Genomic DNA, 6,000 nt, shown 5'->3' on the forward strand with positions numbered 1-6,000 from the left:
CATGTTTGACAACTCTAAACCTAAAGCATAATTTTAAAGAAGTACGTTTATCATTCAAATCACCTTTGAAACCAAGGAATGGCACCTTTTCTCTTGAGGATTTGGAACATGTTTTCTTGATTTTTTTTAATTAAATAGAATAAAAATAAGCTAATTATGTCTATAGCTTCATAAATTAATGATAAACTGTCATTCTTTTCTGAAAACAATTTACCATTTATAATCTAAAATAGCATATATAATCTATACATGTATATATCTATATATAATATAATCTAATATCCTGTATATTTTAAGGTTCAGAAACCTGACACTATCTCTGCAGGTGCAAAGAAGAACTCTTTCTCATGTTATCTGTGCTTACTTCCACATATACTTTAAAAAATATGAAGTAAGTTGTGGTTTTCAAATTCAGATGATCTGCCACTTTTATGAGAGCAAATGTATTTCAGGGATGAATTCAGGATAACAATGGAGTTAGTGAGTGAAATCTTCCTTACCCACCACAGCAGAAAATGTACACTGCATGGTATCCATCATGCTCATTTTCACTCTAGTAATCACCCTTTATTTCAAAAATGCCAGTGTAACTTTATTACCAACTGACAAAAAACCAAAATAATGTGGTGAACAGATAGCATAAGGGGTATGGAAATGTTCTCTTCAGCTAAATACTTGCATGTGCCTTACACATCCCCGGTGTTTTGACTTATGTTATTAAGTCTCTTGCTTAATCCCTGCATTTTTGCAAGATGTGCGTGGTTTGGTATTCAAGCGATGTTCAGACTTGTAGATTACAGATATAATGCAGCGAAGCTCTGCCCTAAGCTTCTCTGACAAGATGGTATGAAGCTTTTAGGTTGCATGCAGATTTAATCCTTGAGCTGATGCACAGAGGGGAATTACTAGGACCCAGACAGGATATGGACAAACACAACTTCAGGGGCTCCTCAAAGCTCTTGGCTGTAGCCTTGGGGATTAGGCGCATGACACTTCTTCCCTACTAGAAACAAGGGCTTGACTGGTTTGGAACAGTGGTTCCAAATAATCTGAAAGAGTGCACAGACTCATTAGAAAGAGGAATGTGCAAATTCTAGCAATAACAAGGAATCTTCTTGCATTTTCCTTCACTTTCATTCTTCACATATTTTTGTTCTATTGTCTTGTTAGATATGGAAGATGCATTAATCCATTCAATACATGTCAATTGTTCTAGCTGTTACTATCCATTGTTTGGCAATATGTTTTTGCCTGTTATTACTTTTCTGAGATTTCTCTGGCTATTGATCTGGAATTTTTCAGCAGCTGGAGTCATGAGACTTCAGTAAATCTAAATTAAAATCCAGATAAAAGGACTGCACATGGAGGGTTGATGTACGCTCAAATGTGATCTACTGCACATGGTCAGGCTAACTCTGCAACATTTAGCATATTCATTTAAACATATGCAGTTTGCATACATATAGTAAATTACAAGCAGAGACAGTATCTGTGAGGAAATAATTTCCCATAGTTCTACTGAGATTAGAGTATTTTTATTTTTTTTTAAACTCATCGTTTCTGGAAAAGCTTTGCTTAGTTTTTCAAGCTTTGCTTGACTTTTTTTTTTGACTTCACATTAAAAAGAAAAAGGATACATGATGTAGAAAAAGCATCATAAGACTATTCTGTAACACTTCTCTGAAACGAACAAATTTACAAAAGGATCTGCATAGTGTATGTGCCAAGACACCAAGGCTCACTTAAACTGACATTAAGAGACCTGTGGTTTCTAAGGAGGTCTCCAAAGGCACTCTTAAGAATTTTTAATTTTATCAGCTGTGTATTTTGCAAAAATTTATTGTGGTAGGATTTATATTCATTTTAACTTGAAAGCAGCAGGAAGCCTATTTAGATAGACAGAAGAACATACTTATTAAGGAAGCATAAGAGGAGTATGAGCCAAAACTTTTTATTGAATTAAGAAGAGTCCAGTCACTACATGTGCACTGAAAAACAAGAGGATCCAATTTAAAAAATCTAGAAAGAAAAAAAAATAGAGAAGACTAGATTCTAGGTGTAGACGTCACAGCACTGTTCTTCTGCTCGCTCTCAATAACAGTATGCACCAGTTTCAGTTGTCCCAAGCCAATTTCATTGTTCCAATTTCACAAGGCACAAGAAAGGAGCCATTGCTGTCATGCTCTCAACTCCTACAGGCGACACATATCCTATGGAAGAACAAAGAAATATGCAGCTGCGTGCCAAGCTCTTTTCAGAAATTTTCAATTTTTTTTTCTTTGTACAACTTTATTTCTCATCCAGGAATTGGAATATTGCATTGAGGACCTGGAGTTATAGAATAAAATATGGTACAAGGGACTTCAGAAAGTCATCTAGCACCATCCCTACTGAAAATAGCAATAACCAAAGTGTAAGAATTCAATTTTTGTTTTAACAATCACAGAAAACAATACAAATAACCTTAATGACTTTCTGCATATTCATCAATCTTCATATGCAAAACTCCCACTGGAATTAGAGATAACACAGAAAAGTCTCTTTTACATTTTTTCCTGTTTCTTCTTAAGGAATTCATACCTTACTTTCTGACTGCAGAGAAGCTTGTCTTGAAAGATTTGAGGCTGAAAGCAACTTCACAGCCACAAATTTCCAGGGTCTCTCTTCAGCACCTTCTCTTTACTAGGGAACAAAGGGTGCAACCCTATTGTCTTCACAAAGACCCAACCCTAAGACTTTGTCAGATAACTGAAGTGAGTTAGTCAGTTATCCCTGCCTTGTCAGGTTAGGCAAATGGTCTTTCAAAGGTTGCCTGGAGGCAACTGGCCACCTGTCATGCTGCCTTACTTGCCCACAGGGTCTTTTGCTCCTTAGGTGTCACTGGGGAACAAACCATCCATAAGAAGTAGGAAGATTGATGGCCCCTATACAAATATTCATCCCTTTATCTGCTGGGTTCCCACAATCACTCTACTGTGTTTTATTTGCTTTGGAACTGTTGTATTTTTAAGGGTCACAATTTTGTACTTGCTGCAGAGGAAACTGCAGTGGGAAATCAAAGTGTCCCTCTTTTTTTTTTTTTTTTCTTTTCTTTCCCTTCTTGCTTTCTGCAAATAAACTCCTGCCCTTCCCACTCTTAGCACTTTTTGAAATCTTAACATTAAGACTCCAAGCTCTGGAAAAAAAAAAAAAAGGTGTCAATATGGCTATACTAATGATAATTTTGCTAACAAAGGTGAAAATTATCAAAGGAAGATAAGCTGTAGCATTTTTGATGGAGGGTTCATGTGAGGATAATGAAAATAATCTCCAGAGAAAAAGGCATTCTCCTTAAACCTGTTAGCCTGGAAATAAAAATAAAGCATCTGAGTTGTTTAACAAATGCACATTTTATAATTAAAGCCAGCTACTATCTGAAGATTGGAGGGAGGCTAAATACAATATCTAAGTTTCACAGAAGAGTTAAAGGTAATGCTGGGAACTACAAAGCAGTGTTGAAGCAATACAGGAAAACCTAGCTGCCACTAAATTAACCAACAAAGAATTGAATCAGGACAGATCAATACCCATAACTGATTTTTCTGTATCAGAACTGTAAATCAACAGAACTCCCTGAACATGAGCATTGTTAAAAGAATACAGTCCTTTTCTTGGTAATATCTGCAAAAAGTTTTCTGAAGAAAGTGGGGTAAACTTTGCATGAATTATTTTTTCCCCTCCCTAAGATTGGATTTGTAGCTTGCTGAACAGGAACATAAAGATATTTATCTGAACAGTGTGCAGGTAAATATTAAAGAGAGTTTCTGTGAGCTTTCCTTAGGAGAAGTGATTCTTTTATTTAATTACATATGTGGGATTTAGTGTCTTGAGGATAGAAAAACCCAAAAAAACTAAGACTTATACACTGATATTAATAAAACCTTCTGAGTTTTGCCATTTAAAGGTCAAACAGACATGAGCTGTGTTGAATCAAACTACAAAGTACTTCTGGGACTTATGGAAGCTTCCCTTCCATGGAATACTACTCAGTAACAAGTCAGAGGGAGTTGAAAAGGAGGGATGATAGGGAGGAACTGTTCTTTCCCATAAAGCAAAACATACTTTTAGAAGGAAGTTTGAGCCAGGGATCTTGTAGAATACAGTAATTCCTGTGAACTGCACCGACTGTGGGAAGTGGAAAAAAGGAGAGGTTTTGACAATCTCTTGCAGGATGTAGTTGGTACATTGGAGGTTTATGAGGGATTTACAAGGTGTGCACATTAAGTGGAGCTCTGCACTGCTTCCTGCTGGAGGTCTGAATTCATTGAAGGTACTTTATAAAGTGGTACAGTTTTCCAGGTGCAAAGATACAAGCATTTACTTTATATTTAGGTTATCTTCTGTTCTAGGTACCTAAGATCAAAACCAAATTAAGAATGTAACATTTGAATGGTTGTATTAGCTCTGACCAGAGGGTAGAACTAACAGGCTGTTTCTTCTCCAAGTGTCCCAAAACAGATGCCAATGGAAAGTACAGGAAATTTCTACAGTGGTCTCATCTTGACCACTTGGTTGCCCAAGTTATTCCTGAGCCAGAAGTCGACTCTGTACTTAGCAAGTCTTAGATAATTTCTTTTCTATTGCTTTGTCTGATCTTTTGTGGACCCATGTAATTCTGTATTAAACATCCACAGGAAAGAGACCATAGTAGCAATTTTTTTACATGCTATACAATACCCAATCTTCATTATGGCATGTTGTGCCCACTGCGTGACAACAAGGTTATGACATAAGTCCTTTTAGAGTACCAAGGAAAGGGAAATTATATTACTGTGCCTGAGATGTATCTTCCTTTAGTCCTCAGGTTTCTTGTCTGTCTTTACCTAAGCATGTAGCTTTTCTTCTCTTACAGCCTTTCAGAACACTTGTGTGTACAGGAATGAATGCACCATTGCAACCTCCCCCTACCCTTCATTTGCTGATATTCCTAAAATATATTTTGGTTTAGAAAACTAAAAACCCAGGAAGACTGACAAGGTAAGCATGCCAAGAAATAAAAGAAAATCTACTCTCCAGTAAAACTGCAGCTATTATCATAATGCATATTCCAAGTCAAGTCTAAGATATCCCTTATTTTTGCTGAATGTATCAGCTTGTGTGACTTGTTAGGCTCCCATTCATTATGGAAATAGACCAGTAAATTACAGCTTTTGCAAATGCAATCATTATAGCTGTAACTTACAAAATATATTAAGCTCTTTGATCTTTGTCAGAGAACATATCATATACTTTTAAACACATTGCTCAGAAATGGTGATTCAAAAACTATAAACCTTACATTCACAGCTTTAATGCATATATTATGCTGTACATTTATATCAGAAATAATGTCCATATTCTGTCTATTGCAAATTATTGCTTTAAATTTCAGCTGAATAGAAAAATAATGATACTGTAAATTGATAAAATATGAATGAAAATTGTCGCAAATGAATACCTATGGGTTTTTGCATTACTCGAGACTATGATCTAAATAAAGCTAACTTTTTTTCTCATGATAAGGTATTGCAAATTGAATATTTTGACTCTGTGATTTTACTTCAGTGTACTCTGTAGTTCAGTATTTTATACATCCAGGTTTAGGAAGATTAAATGGCACTACCTTAAATAAGTAGAGATAAAAAAAAAATTAAAAATTATTATGATGAGCAACAGCCCTGGATTGTTTGCTGTAATCTACACCTGAAAAGAGCAATGGTTCTGTCCAGATACTTTGACTTACCCATTCAGTTGCTGTGCATGAACTTCTAGTATTTGTTCACAAAAGGTTTCATAAAATGAACAGCTAATATAAAAAGTGGCTATTTTCCTAATATAGCACAGCCTGCAGATTTCAAGAGCAACCACTACTGCTTATTGCTTATAATTAATATGACATCACTGATTACCACTTATAAACCTTTTTAATGGGAGCCTAAGCCTCCTATATTTTGCATAACTGAGCATATGGAATCTTAGATT

Source organism: Lonchura striata, chromosome 2 (assembly GCF_046129695.1).
Source record: "Lonchura striata isolate bLonStr1 chromosome 2, bLonStr1.mat, whole genome shotgun sequence".
Lineage (NCBI taxonomy): Eukaryota > Metazoa > Chordata > Aves > Passeriformes > Estrildidae > Lonchura > Lonchura striata.